At 32.2% G+C, this 27917-nt stretch overlaps 1 protein-coding gene and 1 long non-coding RNA gene across 7 annotated transcripts in view; both read left to right on the forward strand.

The window, feature by feature from the left end:
• The window catches only part of LOC127836203 (uncharacterized), a 61695-nt gene that overhangs the window by 10306 nt on the left and 23472 nt on the right, over window positions 1-27917 (forward strand). The window lies entirely within an intron of this gene.
• On the forward strand, window positions 16068-26798 carry LOC127836208 (uncharacterized). Of its 5 annotated transcripts, none has more exons than XR_008028654.1 (3): window positions 16068-16376; window positions 25290-25410; window positions 25809-26798. It is a non-coding gene; the product is annotated as an uncharacterized LOC127836208 (long non-coding RNA). The 5 variants fall into 5 exon arrangements; XR_008028653.1 differs by lacking the exons at window positions 25290-25410; window positions 25809-26798 and adding exons at window positions 16910-17030; window positions 17427-18089; XR_008028656.1 differs by lacking the exons at window positions 25290-25410; window positions 25809-26798 and adding exons at window positions 16910-17030; window positions 17427-18089 and having other exon boundaries at window positions 16271-16350.

Raw genomic sequence — 27917 nt, forward strand, 5'->3', positions numbered from 1 at the left:
AGACCTTCAAACGGCTTTTATGCTGTAAACATTGAATTCGTTTATAGTTTATCAAATTGCTGAGCTGTCACGTTTGTCCGGCTTATATTACAATTATCTATGTTTTTATTTTTGGTTAAACGTTTCGTGAAAATAATATTTACTTTTGCTCACAATAAAAACCATAAACATCCGTTGGCATGACACAAATTGTTACGTACGCGTACAGGCTGTATAGCCTATGTGAACACATTGTTTGTATTTGTTCCTGAGTTTGTTAAATTAATTTTCGCATTTTTTTCTTTTTAATTGCGATTTTTATTTTGTACGTTTGATCGCATCCCACACACATATTTCAGGAAACATTACTAAATATTTCAAAAGTAAAAGTTTCAAGTTATATGGTAATGTGAATAGGTATATTTAAGAAATTCGCTCTGACAACAGTGGCGGTTAAGTAATATGAACTCATTCTATGTTTATTTTAGTCATCTCACCACAAATCATGTGTAAAAATTACATATGAAGGCCGTCATAAACTAGTTAGCGCACGTGAGTTTAATGTCATTAGAGAAGAGAACTATTGTCGACTTATTTGAAATCCAATCAACGTTGATCGCCTCAATATCATTTTATAGACTTTCATTTGTTAATATATAGGCATAACATGTAAAAATGTCCCAAGCCCCATGTCTTTATTTATTTTCGTCGAAAACAGTTGATCAGGAAGATACACTTTGAAGTATATTGTTTATAACAACGATTGCAACGCAGAAATCTGTCTAACCAGAAAATCTTTTATTTAGGCACTTCGTGCTATGGTATACGGATTTCTTGGAAAAAGCGATTAATTGCTAGCAGTAAACTCTACGCCCATGAACATGTGTAATACTAGCTATGTAGTAATATTATTCTCTACATTTTCAGCATTGTCTTTCGTAATTGTTGTGTATAACAGTGTGAAATGGTTTAATTAATGGATGAATTGTAGTGGGTGTTTAAGCAACAATCTGACTCTACACTAATATATAGTTAAAGCAAACAACTAACACTAAAATTGTTAAGTTATCAAATATTTGGTGGTAAATATAAACATTCCTTCTGGATTTTTATGACGTCATATGATTTCAGCATCGTTTATTTTAACCAAGATGGCCGTGGATCAGACACCATTGTTCATAACCACACATACGTGAGATATAAACATTGTATTCCGTTTGTGTTTCGTTGTAACCACGCTCTATGGCAATTAGAAATAAGTTGAAACAATTCTGTTTAATCACTGTACAAATCAATACGTCATACGTATAACAATCATTACAAGTAATTAAACAGACGGTCGAATAAAAGGGAAACAGCTTCTTCAATAGTTTTGAAACGAAGTATCATCGAGTTGCCTGCCATGGTAGAACAGTGATTACTGTTGTGTCTTAATTGGTTAGAAGGTTAGGCTTTAACATAATGCAAATACTTCATGTTTTCATACATACTATTTAAGATTAAAAATAGTACACATTTAAATACGCGTTTTCAGAAGCATGAGTCATTCAAGGTACCTATACCAATATGGGAATATCTTAAAATCTCGATTTTATAACATTCTAGGTACATATATCAATATGGGAATATATTTTTAAAAATCTCGATTTTGTAACATTCTAGGTACATATATCAATATGAGAATATCTTAAAATCTCGATTTTATAACATTCTAGGTACATATATCAATATAAGAATATCTTAAAATCTCGATTTTGTAACATTCTAGGTACATATATCAATATAAGAATATCTTAAAATCTCGATTTTGTAAGGGACTTGTTTTCAAACAACGATAGACATTGTAAAAGTATTAGTTTCATCAACATTGATAAAAATAATAAAAAATCAGAAAAGCGTCGCACTTATAGGTTTCAACTCGAAGGTATTGAACCTGACTGATTAGAGAGAGACTTTGCTTTAAAGTAAATATATGTGAATGTTATGTTGCCGATATAAAATAAATGTTAAGGAAAACATATTATTTTATTAAACATGAAAAATGTCGCCCACTAATAAAGACATTCGTAAGTTCCCACAGTAATCTCGAGTCAAACCTGCCATGAATTAAACGAGATTGCAGAGGCGTACTAACATGTGCCGAATGTTTTGTTAGTTACAAATTTGAAACTGTGTGCAGAGTTGGCTTTGAAGTGCATGGTCTGGGCAGAACATTATGTGGAAACCGTGGTAACAATAGGTTTTACTGAATCATCTTTACAGGAATATTGTTCAAATGGTGCAGGCAAGAGAATGCGGAAAATACTGCACACAATAAATGGAAAACAAAAGGTATTATTTATGGCCATGAATAACATTTTTAAAATAAAAATCCTTTGGCCTTACCACATTTACCTAAATTGTATAAAGAAGTCTCTGTAAATTGCTGAAAGTCTTACAATCTAAATTCGTCATAGTCCTGAATATAAGGTGGCTTATAATGTTATTATAATATGACGAATGTTTTATGTTCGAACGATTTTACAAGAACTTTCACAAACTACATCATATTGTGAGTACAATAAGCAACCTAATGACATAAATGCCGATCATATTCCGAGTGCACAAATCTAATTGTTGAAGCAAATTTTACTGACAAGAAACTGCCATCACATTACTGGATACCTAAATTACATAAAACGCCATATGAAAGTCGTTTTATCGCTAATTCAGTATTTTTTACCAACAAGCAATAATCAGTGTATCAAACATCCGCCTTGCTATTAGATATAATACAGCTATATATTGTAAAAGAAGTTTATGAACATAGTAATATAAACTTTTTTTGGTCAATTAAAAACTCCTTAGAGGTTATTGATGAAATTGAAAAGAAAAAATGTAAGGTGTCAGCTATAAGCACTATGAGTTTTCTACACTATATACAACGCTTCCTCACACTTAAATAAAATCCAAACTCGCTTCACTGATTGAAAATAACAGTTGCAAGAAGTTTCTTATCTTGCTTAAAACACTTAACAGATTCATAATATTAGATCAATACAGCATTTGGACGTGTCATGACTTTTGTGCAGCACTTACTTTTCTTCTAGGCAATTTGTTTGTTGAATTTTTTGGTAAAATATTTAAACAAATTATCGGTGTTCCTATGGGTACATATTGTGCGCCTCATATAATGGATCTTTTTATATTGTTATGTTACACTAATCGAAAACTAAACAACTAGATTTGATTCAACGTTTTAACGTAACTAGTAGGTACATTGAAAACATACTTAGATAAGCCATACTTTGAACAATATATTGAAAAAATCTTCCCTCAACAGCTATTCTTAAATGGATCGTGTCAATCCAATACAGATGCTGTATATTTAGACTTACATCTAACTATTCATCATTATATGATAAAGAAACGTTTATGTTACAATCGGGACGATTTTAACTTTGAAATTGTGAATTTTCCGTTCCTTTAAGGTCCATCCTATGGTCTATACATTTTGCAGTTGGTGCGATACGACAATGTACGTTCATGTGTTAAAGATTTTAATGATTGTCACCGTATGTTAAAACAAAAAATTGCTAAATTATGTGTTTTTTTTTATCATAACCTACGACTTTAATTCGTTAAATTTCACCAAAACTATTCTGATTTATTTTCGAAATATAATGTTTCTTAAAAATGGAATTTAACTACTGGAATGTCTCACCAATCATTTTATGGAGATGTTTTGAAGCGTTTTCGCAAATTTAAATATATTAAAGCAAATGTTTATATTAAACTTTTCAATATAATTAACCCATTTTATCAAAAGAATATGATGCTGACGTATTTAATCAAAGCGCTGTAGACGCTTAAGGCCTGGGGCTAGATTTAGTGTGACGTAAAATGCATTTAGGACGTATTATCCGAATTTCCCTGTGTCCGAATGTATACGGATTGACCCTAGCGGTTGAGTGCAGAAGCTCAGAGACTGTAAGAAAAGACAATAATTTTGTACTTGCTACAGTGCACATAGACGTTGGAGGACTTCACGATACTGGTGGTGGGAACGATAACCGTTTGTTAAACTCTACAGATCTGGTAGAGGTTCATCAGCATAGGCGCTAAACATATACAACATAAACATGGCCGCAAAAAAACTGTTATTGTTGACGTCAAATAAATCACTTTCAATAACCTAAAATAGTTTTCTATTACATAATAAACAGATCAGGAAAACACTCATACTTCCTTTGTAATGTGTATACAAAAGAAAATCCAATTTCCCTGATAAAGAACGGTGTACAGATTGTGTACTGTGTTTTACGTAGAACTTTTCGCGCTAGATTTGCGCGCTCGATCTGCGCAGTGAAACCATATCCGGTTACTTCGTCTATTTCCGAGAATGATCGTGAATATGTGTGTGTTTTTTTTTCATTTTATTTTTTCTGGAGTGTCTTGTTAACGCAAAATAAAATAAGAATAGTTTAAAATATGTTTATATATACCAAATAAAATGACTTCAAAAATGTCTCAGAAAAAAAATATTCTTATATGTCTTTGTAAACACTCGTATCTTTGCGGCCTAGACCGTCAATTGAGAACCTTATTCTCGCATGAATATGTAAACAATAAAAACTGTGGTCAATGCTTCAATAATAATTTGTTTTCACTTTTTATGACACTGTGATGTTTTATAGTGATGTTCTGTATTTACAAGGCGGGTTATTGACATCTGCGAAGAACAACTTTTATTGCGCAAAAATTAAGTGGTAAATCGGAGTTTTGGGAATTTGGTTTTTGGTAACCTGCCAATTCGGATAGGCTCAAAAATGTGTATCATAACTATGGCATTGGGGCTACGCCCCAGGCTAAAAACACATGCTTGTTGGTCGTCTATTCACTATATCTTTCATCTCTTAAAATGTGGAATTATTAATGAATTTACCATTGTATTTAATAAACTCAGCTGTTTTTAATGGTAATTCGATTGAACAGTTCTCCCTTTTTAATAGTTTATTTTTATTTTACAGTACTGCCCCTTTAATAATATAAGATTTAGTAACTGGTGACGTCATCGTGTTATTAGTCGATCTTCTTTCACTGTCTCTGCTACATGCATAGGCGATAGGGTTTATATCGTTCAACTTAAGTAATATTTTCTCTCTGACGGGCGTTCCTCGATTGATTTATTTTCAAGGAATCACATAAACAACCAAGCTGTGTAATATGGATCTTTTACACCCTCTAATGCTGTTTCTTCCTGTATTTGCACGATGACGATCTGAAGTATGATTTTTATAATGCTATATTCTTATATCATTTTGTAAAAGAAAATGGATGCAGTTGACACTTGTTCGTAATTTTATTTCATCTTTCCTCAAAAAGTTGTTACTCTGTTGCTCTGGTCTCCTTCCTACCATTGAGTTATTATTGGCAATTGAATGCGTGCTGATTCCCTTTTATTATTGTTAAATTTGAGTTGAAATGCTATGAGGTTTACTTTTATTTGCACTTATATATATCTTAAATATCGCTGGGCAAAGTGTGAGGCTGAGCGCTCTAAACCCGGTTTAAATTCCCAAGTGCTTTATATTTTAAAATAGCTCCTCTCCATTTTCAACTGAACTCCTCTTTTTGACTTTCTCGTTCCCACGACCTACTTAATTGAGGCAACAACTTACTTACTCATGAGAATCGTAAGTTTTGTCTTTGGAACGACTTACTGAGTCGAGAAATCGAGATATAAAGACGAGGGGTGCAATACTAAATAACAGAGGAGTGCACTGAAAGAAAGAGCGTTGCAGGAAATAAAGGAGGAGTGCATTAAACAAACATAGAGAAGTTTAGCTTACTCGATGGAACGACTTACGATCGAACGGTTTAGCTTTGTCGTAGGAACGACTTTTAAGTCGAAAAAACGAGATTGAAATAACGAGGATTGCATAACTAAATATAAGATGAGTGCAAAGAAAAACGAGCCTGCATTAATAAACTTATTTGCTTGAAAAAAAATATTTTTTTATTTATTTTGCTTACCATACACTCACTATGTTTTTGTTCATTGAAAGAGTATCTAAGCATACTTTCAACTGAATTAATACAATTATAAAAATGCAGGAAATACAAAAACGCTTTATTTGTAAATGTTCATTTAGTTCACATTAAAACAGTTATAATACCGTTGGGTTTAATGCAATTTAAGTGCGTTTTACATACACTTTTTTGAAAAGAGATCTAGCCGCATGATTTGAAACTAGTATCAGACATTTTAGACATTCAGACATTTTAGACATTCAAACATTTTAGACTTTTGTACATGTTAGACATTCAGACATTTTAGAAATTCAGATGATTTTTTTCTGTAAAATGCACGATTAAATATGCGATTTAAACAGCTCTTTTCATTATATGTTTTAGGAATAATGTTTTGCCAAGTGTTGGTTATTGGGCTTATAGTCAACGGTTTAGTTTTGCTAGGAGCATCAAAAAGCAAACCTAATCATTTCATAGTTACAAAAAAATATAACTCAAGGAACAAATTAGCAAACGATATTTTGCAATATTTACGTAAACTGGTTATAGATAGTGTTCCGTGTTGCTGTATACATAGTAAACTTTAATCTAAATAAGTGTTCCTTTAAGTTTCGGCATCATGTTAAGGAACACAAATATATAATCAGTCAGTACTAAAGGACTAAGTGAAGACATAACTTGCTATTTATAGTTAATAGCACAAAGGGATTTATGCCCTTTAAAAACCGTAATACGGACTTGATCCCAAAGCAAACAAACTTATTGCAAACGAGATGATGAACACAATCCAAAGGTAGACGCTTGTAATGCCACGAGGGAAGAACACATGAAATAAATTTATATATCGATTTAATGAGTGTCCCCATCCAGAATTGTGGTAATTGTCAACAAGGAAATATATTTGCTCTTGGCGTGCAAACATTTAAATGAATTATCAAATACCGCTAGTACATTTGAATTTGTTTTTGCTTATTGCATGTGTCAGGACACTTCCTGCTTACAAGTGCAGCAAAACTGATTTTTCTGTTTGTATGCCAAGGTGAAAATGTGACTCAGATTGTTTAAGATTGTAAACATATTGTTTATCTAAAGAACGTATTTAAATAGTAATACTATATAACCGTCATACTATCCCCAATATATGCATTTCGTATCTCTTCCAAATGAAAATACAATTGTAGGTCTATAACCACCTTAATATATATATGCTATTGATTGCATGTGATAACAATGACTTAAAAAAATGCACAGGCTTTAAGTGCAGTGTTTCCTAAAACACCACGAAAAATACTTAATAACTCAGCTCCTCAACGAATGTATAAATGTCATATAAATATCGCGATTTCGCGTTGGGTTTGCGTGATGCTGATCTATGGTTGTTACACTTTAAGAACGCGAAAAAACAAACAAACTGCAAATGCACCATATTGCAAAGACATATCTGTTATTTTTCTTCTGTAAATTTCGCGAATATTCAGTATATCTTCTTTATTTAAGACATTGTACAAGGTTTTGAAGAAGTAATAATGATTTCTCGAAAACAACAGACCCGATACATCTTTGTTACTGCTGTTATATGGTCTTTAAACAACTTTGTATTCAAAAACATTATGACCTTTTTGTGTAGGCAATTAACTCGAACAGGAAGAGATAACCAGAAAACTCCCTTCATCCTTCATCCTTCAACGATTTAATTGGTGACAGACTGGGACGAATCAGTATAAATTGATCACAACAGTAACGAACGCAATTAAACAAAAAAGATCGTCCCCTGTTGTCATCACTACCAAGCCATATTCCTCCAGGTATGTGCTTAATGTCAGATTTTTGTCATGCGATATAGCAGGACTGTAGGACCAAGGTGTGTGTCATATAACAAACATTTCAATTTGCTACATATAAAAATATGTATTAACTTATTTACTGCGAATTAAATTACACATGTAAATTGATACAACATTTGAACAAATCTTAATAAATTTGATGTTCGATATTGCACTTGCTAGTTGAAACCGGTGATTCAAAATATATAGGACAAATATTTACATGGCAAATATTATTTTGTTTAAAAGTACTGTTAAATCGACATTATGTCTGCGAACGAATCGATACTAAAATATATTTTAAATACAATAACAATATGTTATTTCACCTTAATTTACGTTACATATCATATGCATGCATGTCATGTTGGAATACAGTATCGCTTTCCATTTCCAGATAACAATGCATGTCCGCATGATGAAGGCATTGGTAATATATGTGTGATTGTGGGTGTCGGAAACTGTGCAGCTAACACTGTGGTGAGCAACTTTAGATTCTTTAGAATGTATTCTTAACTTCCTGAAAAAAAGTAAGGTTATGTTAAATATTGCTACTTTGTTGAAAAAAGAAAGATAAATTCCCTTATTTGCAAGAAAATATAATGTATGTCATATCTGATCATGCCTTCGATGCTTCAATTAAATTATACTGTGTACATTGAGTTCCTTGAATACATAGAGAATACTAGATTAGCGTTGAATACAAAGAAGTTTATGTTGCGAGGCTTAGAACGCCGGGAGCGCGAGCCTTGGCGAGCGCTTTCGGTGTTCATGCCGAGCAACATAAACTTCTCTGTATTCAACGCTAATCTTAGTATTCTATTTATCCGATTTGATTTTTTTCAAAGTGACATTAAACATAAATAGATCAATTAACCATAACAATAATTTTAATGCATTCTTAAAAGCGCTTAAAATCTAACGAATGTAACCATGCGTAGTGATATAAATGTTCTGGTACGCAAAATAAAAAAAAATCACACACAAACTGTAAAACGAGTAAAAATATCACCATATGCCTTATTTCAATTTTACGCAGCATGCGAATTGTAACACATTACGACCGCGAAAAGAAGATTTTACTTTACTATAATTTATTTTATTTTCGAAAGAAAAAGATCAAAATCCAATATGGCGGCGATTGCTCCTGGCAAAATGATGTCGATGTCAACACACATTACACCATCGACGACCTTGACAATTTCGACGAGTAAACAGACAATTGCAGCGACTGACACTTTATTTGACTAAATATACTGGGCAATACGTTTTCCGACTTCGGACGACGAATTTAAGGACGCGCAGAACGTGGTTTTTAATATAATGTTATGCCGTTATATATGCCGTGTGTGATCCGATGTATCAATGGCGCCCATGTTAAAATCATTTCCCAGAGAACAGGGAACGACACAAGTACATACAAAAACCAAAACACGTTCGAACTAGTACCTTACCTTTAACTATCCTCTTAAATCCATCAAATAATCCATTTAACTCAATAATTGACGATTTTGCATCTAGGGTCTTTAATAATTATTGTAGCATAGTTAAATAAAGACCCTTTTGCCATCATATCACTATATTCAAATGAAAACTCAATAAACTTTCTTCTCCGTCACACGCTACGTCATGTACTCTATGTACATTACTGCTGTTAAAATGAACCGGAGCAGTTTATCAAATAATAGCCGTTCGGTAGACTCGGTTGCATTTGCAGATTTCTGCATACAAACATAATTATGTTTAAACTTGCACAATGTTTTATTTGTCTATGATAAATGACCTTATTGTACAAGAAAATAATTTAATATATAAATACAGAAAGAATGGAAAACCTTCCATTACACAACAAATAAATAAGTGGATAATACCCGTGTACAAAATGGGACGTTCAGTGTGGTGTTATTTTTTACCATCTTATACTTTACACAGCTCTATGCCTAACGTGAATTAAATCGGAAAGCAAATATTGCAGATTATTTATGAATTGTGCGATATGCGTATGGCTTGTTGTAAATTCTTGAATGTCAAAAGTACATGCATGGATTATAAACAATGAATATTACACGAAATAAGGAAAATGTGATAAATTTACAATTCAAATATGTCGATATACAGTACATGTACATGTGAAATAAGTCGCGTTTATAATAAATCGTCAAACATGTTTTGGGGAAAATGACGCAATAAGTATGTCCTTTTATGACGCCATCAATCAGCTGATTCATTATACGGATGGCGAACAATTATATCATGTGACTAGATTTAAAGGTCGAAGGTCGTATAATTTTGAAGCTAAAGTTTTTTCGACTTTTTCTTATGAAAAATCATTCAGTGGTAAAGTGAAAAGTAGTCAGTGCACGCGACAGGTATATCCCACAAGGTTGAATACAGGCTAGTATATTCCATAAGGTGTTATACCGTCAATATCGCGTTGAACATGGGATAAAAAAACTCACCATAGGTCTCGTATTTGGGGAATTTATCATTTAAAACGAGTTTTGTTTGCATCATCGATACCATGACATTTGAGAGTTCTAAATTACAAGCCTTTGTTTTAAAAGAAATGCTATTATCATATGCGAGTATGTTGGACAATATTCCAGAAATCGACACAGGAAGCTATGATTAGAAATTCTTGAAGTAGCTTTTAAAATTGCATTTAAGGTTGCGACGGGTGGAGAGGGGAAGGACTTCAAAACCAGAAGAATAAAACTGGTTAAAAAAGGAGGTGTTCACAGTCACCGCTGCGGATGGAACACCATTGGCGACCATTGATGTTGTCCGTGATTAGGTAGTATCATACATAATGCTATCATATTATGTTGTGCGTGAACATGTTTATTAGAATTAACCGAAAAATAAATAAATATACTAATCATATCAATATTTATTGTTATTTAAGGGATATGAAATCGAGCATACTTCAGATGGCAGAAAGTGTCGGCTTAGCCAGGTAAAAGAATTGCATAAGTATACGAATATGTGATAAATGAATCGAAATATTGTGATAAATAATTCCATTATTATATGTCAATGACTTACATTGAACAAAGAATAATAAAAGTTTTTTTTTAAATAATTCGTAAGTCAATACACATACATTATAAGCATATCAAACATAAATAAATCTCTCTACACATATTTTGTCTCGGTGTTTGTTCCTTCATTGTAGTGTATGTATTTCGGTTTTAAATGTACAAATGTACTCAAATTAATAAACATAAATGGAAAATAAGAAACTTCAAAATACAAAATCAATATGAAAACATCTATTTCGTTGTTAATATACCCTTTATTGGGTTGATTTTTAATTTGTTATCTGTATCTTTGTAGATTGAATAATAGATCACTGTTGTCCAAACTATACTTCCAAAAAATGTTACTTTTGTAGTTTTCTTAGGTAACATTATTCATAAAAACCATATACTTTTAAAGTATAGAAGTTAACACTTAGGCATACATTACACTTTCTTTGTGTAAAACGTGTTCGTTTTGAGTGAGAACTATCGGATACGTTCAAACTTTTCTTTTAACCAATAACTTTAATGCACTATGACAACATAAATGTGTATCAAGGATGACATTATCATAGAAACTATAACTCTTACGTATGTGTGTTTCATTTGTTCACCATGTAAAGACTCATTGGACATTTAGATACATTAGCTCTTTTGTAAATGGGAATCGCCCCTTAACCATGCTTATATCATGGTGTCAATGATGTCCAATTTCGAGTGTGTCCACTTAACAGGATATTACAGTTATATGCATGCTTATAGGTCGTAAGACAAACATTTGAATTAAGACACAACTACAGAACACAAAAATACGTGAAATTAAGTTATTATTTAGAAACACCGACAAACACAACGGAAAATGCCCGACGGAATTACATTATTGTTTAATAAAAAAAGAAATTCGTAAATTATCTAGTCCGCGAAAGTATTTTTTAAATACAACGAATCATGTCGACATATATAAAATATTTACAGTATATGACATTGTATTTGATTAGCCACAGTATCGATATAAATCTAACCGCTTCAAGTCATTGCTTGAATGAGATCATTAACATTTCAGTTCATATTCTTGATGCAAGCGTGAGTAAATGATACATAGTACTTATATGTTGGATAAAATATATATATATATATACGCGCTTTGTTGAAAGGTGTCAGACAAAAGTGCGTGTTTCGAAGAGGCGCCACTTGCGGATGAGGCGGTGTTGGCGCGTATTGCTGACCGTTGCAAAGGCAGAGAGATCGTGACCTTGAAGCCAAAGGATTGCAATGCAAACTCCAGTCTCGAAAAAGGTTAATTATTAATGTAAATAGTTTACTCTTATGATCGGTATTTATAAAACGAACGAATATACAAACGATTTGCGCTAAGTTATTATTGAGTTTTACAATACAAGTACTCGTATTATTTTGAAAAATGCTTTAGGAAAATACCATTTATCGTATTTACTTATTTCTTTTTCAGAGGGCTCAGCTAAACAAAAACGATCGGACTGCATAAAAAAGACATTTCGTGAAGAGTGTGGGTGGGAGTGGTGGTTCCGCTGGATATGCAATACAGTGGTAGTGGAAGTCAAATGTTAATGTCCCAGCATCGGACGACCAGTTCCCACTATCAGCTTCACGCTTACTATCAACTGTCTGAACCTTTTTTTATATGACAACTTTCTTCAGTTCCTATATTTATACATTATTCGTTTTATAATTGTTACTTTTTGTCTTATTTTGTAGCGTGCTTTTCAGAATGAAATCTATTTGTTTTACTGCTGTATTATATTTTTCTACTCACTATGTTGGTGTTAACACAATACTTTATTAAGAAGGACTTTGTCATAAATCACCTACATCCAACTAATTTCACAATACGAATATTAACACTGTTTTCATACATTTTCTGAAAAAGAAGTTTGTCGTTTAAATGTACAGATTTATGAGAGAATATCTTCAAACAAAAATTTTGTTTATTATATCTTAATGCATATTTTGTTTTTCCTGTATGGGTTTTAAATATTGACTTAACTGTGTTAAACACAAAGCGCTTTTCCATACATTCTTGCAAAAGTGCATATATTACTTTTTCGATTATAGTTGTTGTTGTTGTTATATTTTAACGCATGTGTATTTATTTATATGCTTAAGTCGCAAATGAACTGTTTGTTATTGTTTCTCTTATAAAGCAAACTGGCAATAAATTCTTAATAAAATGATGGCTTTTTAAATAAACAGTAAGTGTTTACACATAGAACTGTTCAAATGGTATGGATCTCTATAAAACAATCAACATGTCAAACAATTTTAATTTAAGGGCAATAATCTGAAACGTTCATCCACTCAGTCTTATGTCAGTTTAATCCAATAAGCATAATAACGATTGTTTTTATCTAACCGTAATCTTAACTGGCTTCGGAATTTAAAAACACCTTAAGATAGCTCGCGTTTACTCGAAAGAGGGAATATTCGGTAAGGTACCATCTTGTTCGAACGGCCTATTTCAAACATGGTTTCTATAGTATCCATAGTTAGAAAACATAGCTGCTGCAACGTAGAAGAACGTAATCAATATTTACTTAAATGTCATGCCTTAATTAATATGTATTTCCGAGAAAAAGTAAACTCAAGAAACATCGCCATTAAATAAATTAATTTATTTATTTATTTGACAAACGATGCGTTTTTGGTAGTGTTGTACATTACTCCGTCATTAGATGAAGACATTAAATTGCGTCCCGTTTAAATTCCTTTCCATGGCGTATTTTAAGCGTCATGATAAAAGCCCGTGCATACTTACCACCGCAATAACACCACCTCGGTTGTACTTAGCGTCAACGCCGAGCTTGCAACATGATACGAGCTTGATCACATGTTTAATGAATTTTGAACTTTATGCAAGCTAACCTTATGTTTCGATTTTGATTACTGTTGTTTACTGTTTGTACTACGACAAGATTATATTCTCAAAAATCAAAAGACTACGAGGTAAAATTATTGATCAAATAACTTTGAAAAATTATACTAGATCCATACGTCACAATGCCCGGGTTTAACATAATTTTATACGCAATTGAAAAGCACGCACGATACTTGAAAATTACATGGTCACAAGTATAGGACACATTCTCTCGAGGTAAATGAGATTTTCCCGCATAACTGGCTACACGTAGGCATTAAATAGATCGGTTCGTTAATAAACAAAAACGACTGGTCAGGATTATTATCGTGGCAAGGATGTGTCCGTGACAGTCGAATTATTTGCAAATAATGTTGATATGCAGCTCCCAAAGACTTCAAGAGCAACTTTAACAAGGTGTGTGATTTACAATTTTTATCTCGTTTCGACACCTAAGCTGAGGAACATCAAATAAATGTGTGAACACATTGTAGAGACAGATTGTGTGTTAAATAGCAGAATGCTGCGCCCTACTCTCCCTCCTCCCAATAGTCCCTCTAGGTACGCTAATCACTAAAGCGTTTAATGCGAATATAGGGATATTGTTGATGTTAACTTAATTGATATTACCAAAACTAGACCTTTCAAAGGTCATAACTTGTTTGTTTTAGCCTTCTAGTTAAGGCAATGCAAAAATAGCGCTAATCTGCTTAAATTTAAGTATTTAATTAATTAATAATTTTGGGTTCATAAATCTTATTGACAATTGCTGGCCTGAGATTTCCCTATATTATGGAAATATTTCATATTGTCACTATAAATGCTTTCCACGTTGACTTTAATGAATTCTAAATCTCCAACATAATTAATTACACACAAAATAACAGCACTCTGTGCTAATGTGGATCTTAATTATTCTTTATAAATAGTATGAATAATTTTCTGTGTGTGGTGCTCTGTTGTTTATGAAACTGGATTTAATGATTTTGAAAATACAGATATAACTATTTAACATGCCTTCCTTTTGGATATTGGCACCATTTCATAAACAATTCTTAAGTTTTTCGTAAGAATTCTGCGATTTTTACGTACGGACGTTCTTACGCCAATTCCTACGAACGTTTCATAAACGCGTTCGCAGACTTAAGAATTCTTACGAATCTTACTAACGTAAAACCAGTCTGCGCTCTTTAATTGAAGGTTTTAAAAGACGTAAAACTAACATTTGGCGCCATCTGTCAGATTATAATAAACACTTCGAGAACTAGTAGAAAAGCAATAAAACTAATTGTTATGTATACATTTATTTTTCTCTTTTAAAATAAATAAAAGTGAAGTCGTCAGCAGAAATGCTTTCAAATGAGGTCGACGTTTTATGACGCTAAACGTGTTTTTGTGTGACGTTAAATAACTGCACTTGATTAGTTGAAATTCATTCAGGTGAACTGAAACATATATAACTTGTGATCTTGGTAACTAGTTCAGACGAAAAAGGCACTGACCCCTCGCGAAGTTATCGCTTATAATGTAAACAACGTTTTTAAAGTTTGTTGAGTGTAACAATTGCTTTGTTGTTGAAATTGAAATACTCATTGGGTTTAAATGAGCGTAGAGTAACAATACGATGTTGAAATTTACTGTCAAAGTTGGATAGATTTGCGCTGATTAACAATGGAACAAAATGCTATTGATTGACATGGAGGATTTCTAAATTAAGGAGTTGATATTCCGCATCAGATAAGATGACGAATCTACATGACACCATGGTAAAAATCGCCTTTGCTAAAGGGACTTGTTCACAAAGTTTGGCATGTTTTGAAGGTAGTCATGAAATGCTTTTAATTGATAAATGTAAACATCGGAACTAAATAGTTCCAGTCCAGTATAAACCAATGATAAAATTAAAGAAAGAAAAAAATGTAATCCACACCAGGGCTTGAACCACTGACACCTGGAGTAAAAGTCTAGCACCAACCACTTGGCTGTCCGTACTGATATAGTACGCTCAGGTGTACTATTTATACTTTATGTAAGAAATCTTTGTAATGTAACAAATTATAGCTCCAATATAAAAACAAGAATAAAAGTAGAAAAAGAAAACAAACAGAAAAAAAAGTTTACCACACCGGGGCTCGAACCACTGACCCATGTAGTAAAAGCCAAGCGCCGAAACAGCTCAGCAATCCGTCTTCACATGTGGGTTTGTGTAATTCAGAGTTCATGTTCTGGTCGTCATTGAGTCTTTACAACTTCATTATGTGCGGACCTGACAAACCGTCTTCACATGGGTTGACATGTATTTTATACTTTGTAAAACCATCCGCGTGTTGTTACAAAATATAACGATGACACAAGAAATCAAAAATTTAAAATCGTTTCGCGTATGAGACGCTTTATAATTTTATCAATTTCTAACGATGATTTTTAGTAAACGAAAGTGTATTTTCAGTAAAAGTCTGCGGCATTAGTGTTATTTCGCACACTGATGTATATTGTTCATTTATTTCTTAAATCTGTGACAAAAAGTTGAAACATTCTCATTTTGATAGAGTGTGAACAAGTCCCTTTAACATTGACAGCAAATGTTTTGTTTTGGAAGTTAAATTAATACTGGCTAAATTTGCAGGTGTGTTATTGTTTTAAATTGAGATGGTATGGCATTAAAGGTTTAATACTTACTTTGTTTATATGTCAGATTGTACTATTATTAAAGATATGTGTAAGTTTGAGCTTTTTTTGTCAAAACTTACATGTAACATGAATAAAAAAAGTCATTTACATCTGTTAAACTTTTAAGTAATGTTTAAATTTCTATTTATTATTTAACAGTCCCTTCTGTTGAGATAATACTAAACAATTGACAAAATCCTCTTAAGATAAGCTGTTATTTACTTTGTGTGTTGTAATTTGGACAATAATAAATTAAATTCAATAAAAGTATAATTCTGCTTTGGTAAGACATATTTTCTGATTTAAAAAATATTTTGTAAAAAGTAAGATTTTTATGTTTCATTTGTCGGGTAAATATACTACAATCCTGCTAAAAAATGAAGTTCTATCTAATTATGTGAGTTAAACAGTATTATTTTTTTCATAAAATCATGCATGTCAGTCATTTTTTGTAATTTAATACCGTGTTTAAATTTAATTATGGATATTTGTTATTAAAGAAGTTTGTGTTTTAGGTGAACAGATACTTCATGAATTATATGAATCACCAGGGAAAGGACCCAACTACTTGCACAGATGCATCCTGGCGGGTGAAAGAAGGGATGATCACTTTGGCAACAGATTGTTCAACTGCTTGTAAGAACTTATGTTTTGCATATAGTGACTGTTATAATTCTTACTCCTTTAAATGATTCTTTGTAACTTTGGTTTTACTAAAACATATGCATCGGAACACTACAAAAGTAAAAAAAAAAAAAGTTTAAATGTTAAGTTAATTTTATTGACAAGTTTAAATTAAGAATTTCGATGTGAAGGGAATCCATTTGAGATAAAGATTTCATAACATATCTTAATGATTAAAGAAACTTGTACATGCTAAAGTTTGGTGTATCCTGATGATTACCAGCCATAAGAGTTTCAACCATGACTGTCAGTTTTGTGTTATTCCAAATTATTTTAAGATACATTAGTAGGATTACATTTTTGATTTTTTTGCACTGGTACTTTTTTATGTTCAATTTTTATTTACAGAAATGTTGATGTGGACTCAGTCAAAGAATTTGCTGTAACTGTGTATGTCTCTTCACTATGTGGACATAAAGTGCTACAGCTGGTTGGAGATTAAGATCACAATGTACTGTTTTAATGGAGAACATCTGTGAATATTTATTCTAACAATGGAAATTCAAACCTGAATTATTATAATTAGAAAACATTTTCATGTACATGCTGGAATTTTATTTGAAGTGTAAAACTAAAATAATTTAGAATTATTTTTAAACACAAACACAGTTTTATTATAGAAATAATTGTATAAACTTAAGAGAAATCAGTGTTTAAGTGATGCATTTTATTTAGTGTTTGACCTATTTAACACCTTAACTATGTTTTTTTATGTTGAATGTAATGGTAATAAAAAAAACCATAAGCTGACATCCAAAGGGTTTTAACCTTAAAGGGAATTGTTCACAGATTCAGGCATTTTTTTAAAGTATGTCAGTAGAAGCCTTAAATTGCTAGATTTTAACCTCAAAATAGAATTTTAGAAGAGATAAAAACACCAGAAAAATATTGGTATCCATGGGGGTCCTTAAATTATTTAACCTATAACACTCGGCCATCTTGAATTTTATATTTAAGCATTCATTTTATACTTGATATATGTGACCCATGTGAAATAACAAAATTTAACAGAAAAAACAGAATCCTTAAAAATTATCCAATCATCACCCTGTTTAATTGTATCCATTGCACATGATGAATACTCATAAAAAAGCTGTATTTTCAGTTTGAGTCTACATCATTAGTGGCATTTTGCTCCCTGATTTACAGTACATGTATTCTTTTTTATTTTGTATCTGTTCCTTAAATTTGGAAAATGGTCAGTTTTACTATCTGTGCACAATTCCTTTTGATCTTTATTCTTAGTTTTGTGATCAATGGAATGCCTAATACCATTTCAATAGTAAATGAGATTACGGGTAAGTACTTGTTAAACAATAAGGCCGTAAAACGTGCAAAGCCCTTCTTTATTGTTATTCAAATTGTGAAAAGCAATTCTGAGATTTTTATGTTTTCTAACATTTAATTACTTTTTTGAGTTACTTATTATAAGTAAATGTAATTTTTGTAAGATTAAAATGCATTGACTTGTTCAAATAAATATAATAACATATGAAAATATACAATTTTGTGTTGTGTAGTACATTTGCTTCCATGGCAACCAATTTATTTAAATGATACCATTGTTATTTTTCTACATTTTGAACACCAAATTAACTCAAAATAGTCACATGGATGTACTTTTCAATTATGCCATAAATTATAAAACAATATAAATACACTAGTCATAATTAAAGAGATTGTTGTTTTTTAAACTGAATTTAGTAGGTTTTTTTTCTGAAAATAATAACCATTTCCAAAAATATTTCAGTTGGATGTTGGTAAAGCAATCTATGCATGTTAACTAAAGGTCTATTTTTATAGGGAACAAAACATATATTTACCTTCTTTAAGATACTTGCAGACCAGTTGGCAAAAAAAGTTGATCTGAATCAAAAACATCGTTCATCGAACATTGAAAATTATCACCGAAAATCAAAAAATTTTGTTTCCGCTTGGATATCAACTAATAACTAAAAATCTATTATTGTTGTTCATTTGAAACATGATTTTGAAGCCTTTATAAATATGGTAAAAGATGTTTAGTTGTAATATCATAATTTGGATTATTATCATTAGCTGTCTGGCATGTATGTACTAGTTCTACCCAGGAAACAGACTCAAGAGATGTCCACAGTTGAGTAAAAGCCAGATAATGTTTTGGTATCTTCTATGTATCCAGATCCAAACATTTAATACTTCCCAAACAATACAATTTTGTAAATGAAATTATAAAAAAATTACCTTATTTACAAAGGGAAAACCTTTGTTCTGCTTCTCCTGTTTTGGACATTCCATTTACAATAATTCAGTGACGCATCAAACAGAATCAAAGATAACCTTCCAGTAAATTCAATCCTAGAAGGAAACTCATTGATTTTGTTACACTCTGTTAAGTCGTTAGTGCCAAAAGTGGTTGATCCAATAAACATGCCAGTGTCTTGCATCATCCATGACCATGTATTCCAATTTCCAGTTTGCTTCATACATTCCAGTTTGACATAGATCTAATTAAACTTTCATATACAATTTACTTCTGTAACAATCCTCTCTTCTGTATTTACACAATGCTTATCCCGTAGTACAAAGCATGGCCAGAGGTAATTTAAAACAAAAATCCATTCAACTTTGTTTACATTTGACCTTGTTTTTTCGTCGCGATTTGGCAAACAAGGGAAACAACTGTGCTCTCTATAATGTACTTCAGAAAGATAAATTTATTACAATTTACCGATTTTGTCAGTTTCAAGAGAAAAGTCACGCTTCTTTTGTCGAAAATGCGCTTAAAATCGTTTTTTTTTATTTTGGAAAATTTGTGAAGACGTGAAATAGCTAAGGCGGCCATATTTGCGAACGCTACGACAGCCTAGACCATGCGTAACTTTAACGTTGGAACTTACGAATTCGTAGCAGGTGGTTGCGTAAGTATTTTTTTGTGAAACGCTTGAATTTTCTTACGGACTTCGTAAGTATACTTACGTAAGAAACCGTGCGTACGAACGTTTATGAAACGGGGCCATTATGTTTACCATTTGATACTTTGAATTGTAGATGTTGTATATGTTATTTGACTAATAACATCTATCATGTTAGAGTAAACATAATCAACGATTACGTAGGAAAACAACGACAACTTTTTCCGATCGACTTTTAGAGTGTACGAGACAGTTAACTTTTATAACCATGTATCAATTGTAGTAAATGTTTTGTACGTTTGCTGTTTGATTAAGCGCTTCAGTGGAGATGTGTGCGAACAGGCATTGATGTGCTATTTTAGTAAAAACTCATCTGCGTTGATTGATACCAATGTTTTGCAAATCGGTGCAAAATTGATGGAGCAGTGACCTTCTGAAATGGGCTGGTTTGCCGAGAGCAGCATTTTAAGGGTCGAAGTCACATACCGTGTCATATATAAGTTAATCATCACTATGTTTTTTCGACTTACGGTTTTAATTGTATAACACTTATTGACAATTTTAAGGGTATTAGGAGGTGGGTAGAAGCTGCAGTATGGTGGTAGCATCTAATGCCGAGTACGTGTGAGCATGATTATATGCGACGTTATACTAAGGATTGAATTGTTGTCTTAAAACAATATGTGGAAGTTTACAATTTTAGATACATAATATATGACATGACGACTGAAAATAATGGCATGTACATGCAATGAGATAATTAGTTTTTAAACTCTGTGGATTGTAAAGCATAGGTTTAATGAGAAGTCTAAATTGGTAAGCGCTTTTCATGGTCGCAAACAAAAATCCTTCCATATCCGAAATGAATGGTTGCTCGTTTTTAACAAAACATTGTTTTTCATCGATCTGCAATGACGTTGTATACATCGTTGGCAGTCTTTAATAAGAAATATGCTTAAAGGTAACTATATGAAAGCATAAAAGCAATGGAAAGGGCGCATGAATCAAATGGCATCCCACTGTTTGCAATTGCGGAATGCATTTGACGAGGGCTATCCTGGACACCAGTAACATATCTGCTTGGAAGGTTAGTTGTTGACCAGTACGATATGACACGGATGATCAATTGTAAAAAATATAATGCCTTCTTCTTTAATCACGGTCACAAAGCACCAACAAGAGACAAAATGCAAGTTCAATATTCATGGAATTGTCAACATGAACAAGTTTTTTTTTTCTTTTTATGGTTCGGAATTCTTCTTCTGCTACTACTACTACAACTTCTACTATTACTAATACTACTTTAGCTTTAAACTATCACGGGCTAGTAAATGAGAAAATGCCAGAAAGTAACGTTCGCGAGTTAAGGAGAGCGTATTATTTAGCGGTGTCATGGGTCGATTCTTCAGTTGGCGTCGTTTTAAATGATTTGAAACGATTGGATAACTAGGTCGTTACCATGACTTTCTTATTTACTTGTTCCCACAACTGAAGGTTTCCCACTAGTTAGTTATCTCGTTTACACGACTGTTAAAGTCAGACCGAGTTAGTAAGTAATAAAACATTTCGTATCACATTAATAGGCACAACACATTTAACAAAACTGTCACAACCATCAGCAGTTAGCAATTGGATTGGACAAATAGCGAAAGAGTGATGGCTTTTTTACAGTGTCGATATCTTACCGACATTCCGTCGTGTTTCAGGTTTAAACTCGGACCATTTATAACTTCGACAACGGACCGGGGTAAACATTTATATCTGCGCGATGACGGGCCTTGATTTTTAATCTCTTGGTTATTGTCGGCACATCGCGCCGTGATACAGTTACGATCTCGAGCCGATGTAAAAACTCGATATCGGGTCGTTGTATAATATGGTATCAGCGCTATGACGGACCTTGTGCTATGAGTCTCCTTATAATGGTGGTAGAACGTCGGCAGCATGCCGGTGCCGATGTCGGGCCGAAATCCCGCCGTGTTGGATGTAAATGTCCGGCCGACATTGCGCCGTGTTTCAGGTCGGCCAATACCGCTATCTGGCAGATATAAAACTTGGAACTGTATTGTGCACCTTTGAAATGGCGCATATGCTTAATCCATTGATGAGCAAATAAATCAATTCAAAAAAGATGTTCAAACGGCGTGTATGCCTTTAACATTAAGTTCGTTTATACGAATCGAACTGTCACTTTTGTCCAGCGTATATTCCAATCTTCCAATGTTCTTATTTTGAGTTTAACGTTTCGTGAAAATAATATTTATATTTGCGCACAATAAAGTCCCAATTAACATCTGCTGGAATGGCACAAACTGTTGAGTACGCGTACTGGCTGTTTACGAATTATGTGAAAGCATTGTTTGTATTGGTCCCTGAGTCTGTTGAATTAAAGTGCGCATTTGTTTTTTCTTTTAAACTGCGATTTTACTCTGTCTGTTTAATCGCTTTTCACACTCATAGTTAAAAAAACATCACCAAGTTTTTCATACGTACATGTGTCAAGTTACCTGGTAATATGAATACGTATTATTAGGAAATTCGCACTGACAACAGTGGCGGTTAGGTAATATGAACTAATTATATGTTTATTTGTTTTAGTTATCTCATCGTCAAATACCTACGACGTGTCATTCCGTTATACTTCAGAATTCGATGAGTGGAGAGGAGCGGGAAATGCCGAACGTGGGTATACGACGATCAAGTAATCTCAGCCTTTAATACTTGCATTACTGTTTTTATTTCTTGCAGGCACGCGAGGGGCATTCGTACAGTCAATACTATAGAAATTGAAGCCCACAAATCATGTGTAAACATTACACATGAAAGCCAATATAAACCTTATGAGCGAACGTGAGTCTAATGTCATTAGATTAGAAACTCATGTCGACTTATTTGACATTCAATCAACAGTTGCTTCAGAATTGTTCAGAGTCGCATCAAGACCATTTTATGACTTTCAGATTTTAATATATAATATATACGCATAACATGTAAGAAAAGTCCCCGTCCCATTGCTATATTTATTTTTGACCAAAACAGTTGACCAGAAAGATACTTTCTGAAGTAAATTTTTATAACGACGACGGCAACGAAGAACCCTTTTTGACCAGAAGAGCTTTGCTTTAGGCACTTTGTGCTATGGTAAGCGGATTTCTTAGAATAAGCGATTTATTTCTTGCAGTAAGCTCACCGCCCATGGAAATGTTTGATACTAGATAATTAATTACATTCTTCTCTCCCTTTTTAGCATTGTCTTTCGTATTTGTTTTGTATTTCGTCCAAAGAAATATATGTTTAGTCATGAGCGGGGACTTTTGTTGAAACCACACTGTGTGTCAATCAAAAGTAAGTTGAAACAATTTTGTTTAATCGGTGTGCAAATCAATACGTCATATGTATAACAATCATAAATAAAACTAATTGTTATGTATACATTTATTTTTCTCTTTTAAAATAAATAAAAGTGAAGTCGTCAGCAGAAATGCTTTCAAATGAGGTCGACGTTTTATGACGCTAAACGTGTTTTTGTGTGACGTTAAATAACTGCACTTGATTAGTTGAAATTCATTCAGGTGAACTGAAACATATATAACTTGTGATCTTGGTAACTAGTTCAGACGAAAAAGGCACTGACCCCTCGCGAAGTTATCGCTTATAATGTAAACAACGTTTTTAAAGTTTGTTGAGTGTAACAATTGCTTTGTTGTTGAAATTGAAATACTCATTGGGTTTAAATGAGCGTAGAGTAACAATACGATGTTGAAATTTACTGTCAAAGTTGGATAGATTTGCGCTGATTAACAATGGAACAAAATGCTATTGATTGACATGGAGGATTTCTAAATTAAGGAGTTGATATTCCGCATCAGGTAAGATGACGAATCTACATGACACCATGGTAAAAATCGCCTTTGCTAAAGGGACTTGTTCACAAAGTTTGGCATGTTTTGAAGGTAGTCATGAAATGCTTTTAATTGATAAATGTAAACATCGGAACTAAATAGTTCCAGTCCAGTATAAACCAATGATAAAATTAAAGAAAGAAAAAAATGTAATCCACACCAGGGCTTGAACCACTGACACCTGGAGTAAAAGTCTAGCACCAACCACTTGGCTGTCCGTACTGATATAGTACGCTCAGGTGTACTATTTATACTTTATGTAAGAAATCTTTGTAATGTAACAAATTATAGCTCCAATATAAAAACAAGAATAAAAGTAGAAAAAGAAAACAAACAGAAAAAAAAGTTTACCACACCGGGGCTCGAACCACTGACCCATGTAGTAAAAGCCAAGCGCCGAAACAGCTCAGCAATCCGTCTTCACATGTGGGTTTGTGTAATTCAGAGTTCATGTTCTGGTCGTCATTGAGTCTTTACAACTTCATTATGTGCGGACCTGACAAACCGTCTTCACATGGGTTGACATGTATTTTATACTTTGTAAAACCATCCGCGTGTTGTTACAAAATATAACGATGACACAAGAAATCAAAAATTTAAAATCGTTTCGCGTATGAGACGCTTTATAATTTTATCAATTTCTAACGATGATTTTTAGTAAACGAAAGTGTATTTTCAGTAAAAGTCTGCGGCATTAGTGTTATTTCGCACACTGATGTATATTGTTCATTTATTTCTTAAATCTGTGACAAAAAGTTGAAACATTCTCATTTTGATAGAGTGTGAACAAGTCCCTTTAACATTGACAGCAAATGTTTTGTTTTGGAAGTTAAATTAATACTGGCTAAATTTGCAGGTGTGTTATTGTTTTAAATTGAGATGGTATGGCATTAAAGGTTTAATACTTACTTTGTTTATATGTCAGATTGTACTATTATTAAAGATATGTGTAAGTTTGAGCTTTTTTTGTCAAAACTTACATGTAACATGAATAAAAAAAGTCATTTACATCTGTTAAACTTTTAAGTAATGTTTAAATTTCTATTTATTATTTAACAGTCCCTTCTGTTGAGATAATACTAAACAATTGACAAAATCCTCTTAAGATAAGCTGTTATTTACTTTGTGTGTTGTAATTTGGACAATAATAAATTAAATTCAATAAAAGTATAATTCTGCTTTGGTAAGACATATTTTCTGATTTAAAAAATATTTTGTAAAAAGTAAGATTTTTATGTTTCATTTGTCGGGTAAATATACTACAATCCTGCTAAAAAATGAAGTTCTATCTAATTATGTGAGTTAAACAGTATTATTTTTTTCATAAAATCATGCATGTCAGTCATTTTTTGTAATTTAATACCGTGTTTAAATTTAATTATGGATATTTGTTATTAAAGAAGTTTGTGTTTTAGGTGAACAGATACTTCATGAATTATATGAATCACCAGGGAAAGGACCCAACTACTTGCACAGATGCATCCTGGCGGGTGAAAGAAGGGATGATCACTTTGGCAACAGATTGTTCAACTGCTTGTAAGAACTTATGTTTTGCATATAGTGACTGTTATAATTCTTACTCCTTTAAATGATTCTTTGTAACTTTGGTTTTACTAAAACATATGCATCGGAACACTACAAAAGTAAAAAAAAAAAAAAAGTTTAAATGTTAAGTTAATTTTATTGACAAGTTTAAATTAAGAATTTCGATGTGAAGGGAATCCATTTGAGATAAAGATTTCATAACATATCTTAATGATTAAAGAAACTTGTACATGCTAAAGTTTGGTGTATCCTGATGATTACCAGCCATAGGAGTTTCAACCATGACTGTCAGTTTTGTGTTATTCCAAATTATTTTAAGATACATTAGTAGGATTACATTTTTGATTTTTTTGCACTGGTACTTTTTTATGTTCAATTTTTATTTACAGAAATGTTGATGTGGACTCAGTCAAAGAATTTGCTGTAACTGTGTATGTCTCTTCACTATGTGGACATAAAGTGCTACAGCTGGTTGGAGATTAAGATCACAATGTACTGTTTTAATGGAGAACATCTGTGAATATTTATTCTAACAATGGAAATTCAAACCTGAATTATTATAATTAGAAAACATTTTCATGTACATGCTGGAATTTTATTTGAAGTGTAAAACTAAAATAATTTAGAATTATTTTTAAACACAAACACAGTTTTATTATAGAAATAATTGTATAAACTTAAGAGAAATCAGTGTTTAAGTGATGCATTTTATTTAGTGTTTGACCTATTTAACACCTTAACTATGTTTTTTTATGTTGAATGTAATGGTAATAAAAAAAAACCATAAGCTGACATCCAAAGGGTTTTAACCTTAAAGGGAATTGTTCACAGATTCAGGCATTTTTTAAAAGTATGTCAGTAGAAGCCTTAAATTGCTAGATTTTAACCTCAAAATAGAATTTTAGAAGAGATAAAAACACCAGAAAAATATTGGTATCCATGGGGGTCCTTAAATTATTTAACCTATAACACTCGGCCATCTTGAATTTTATATTTAAGCATTCATTTTATACTTGATATATGTGACCCATGTGAAATAACAAAATTTAACAGAAAAAACAGAATCATAAAAAATTATCCAATCATCACCCTGTTTAATTGTATCCATTGCACATGATGAATACTCATAAAAAAGCTGTATTTTCAGTTTGAGTCTACATCATTAGTGGCATTTTGCTCCCTGATTTACAGTACATGTATTCTTTTTTATTTTGTATCTGTTCCTTAAATTTGGAAAATGGTCAGTTTTACTATCTGTGCACAATTCCTTTTGATCTTTATTCTTAGTTTTGTGATCAATGGAATGCCTAATACCATTTCAATAGTAAATGAGATTACGGGTAAGTACTTGTTAAACAATAAGGCCGTAAAACGTGCAAAGCCCTTCTTTATTGTTATTCAAATTGTGAAAAGCAATTCTGAGATTTTTATGTTTTCTAACATTTAATTACTTTTTTGAGTTACTTATTATAAGTAAATGTAATTTTTGTAAGATTAAAATGCATTGACTTGTTCAAATAAATATAATAACATATGAAAATATACAATTTTGTGTTGTGTAGTACATTTGCTTCCATGGCAACCAATTTATTTAAATGATACCATTGTTATTTTTCTACATTTTGAACACCAAATTAACTCAAAATAGTCACATGGATGTACTTTTCAATTATGCCATAAATTATAAAACAATATAAATACACTAGTCATAATTAAAGAGATTGTTGTTTTTTAAACTGAATTTAGTAGGTTTTTTTTCTGAAAATAATAACCATTTCCAAAAATATTTCAGTTGGATGTTGGTAAAGCAATCTATGCATGTTAACTAAAGGTCTATTTTTATAGGGAACAAAACATATATTTACCTTCTTTAAGATACTTGCAGACCAGTTGGCAAAAAAAGTTGATCTGAATCAAACACATCGTTCATCGAACATTGAAAATTATCACCGAAAATCAAAAAAGTTTGTTTCCGCTTGGATATCAACTAATAACTAAAAATCTATTATTGTTGTTCATTTGAAACATGATTTTGAAGCCTTTATAAATATGGTAAAAGATGTTTAGTTGTAATATCATAATTTGGATTATTATCATTAGCTGTCTGGCATGTATGTACTAGTTCTACCCAGGAAACAGACTCAAGAGATGTCCACAGTTGAGTAAAAGCCAGATAATGTTTTGGTATCTTCTATGTATCCAGATCCAAACATTTAATACTTCCCAAACAATACAATTTTGTAAATGAAATTATAAAAAAATTACCTTATTTACAAAGGGAAAACCTTTGTTCTGCTTCTCCTGTTTTGGACATTCCATTTACAATAATTCAGTGACGCATCAAACAGAATCAAAGATAACCTTCCAGTAAATTCAATCCTAGAAGGAAACTCATTGATTGTGTTACACTCTGTTAAGTCGTTAGTGCCAAAAGTGGTTGATCCAATAAACATGCCAGTGTCTTGCATCATCCATGACCATGTATTCCAATTTCCAGT

Source organism: Dreissena polymorpha, chromosome 6 (assembly GCF_020536995.1).
Source record: "Dreissena polymorpha isolate Duluth1 chromosome 6, UMN_Dpol_1.0, whole genome shotgun sequence".
Lineage (NCBI taxonomy): Eukaryota > Metazoa > Mollusca > Bivalvia > Myida > Dreissenidae > Dreissena > Dreissena polymorpha.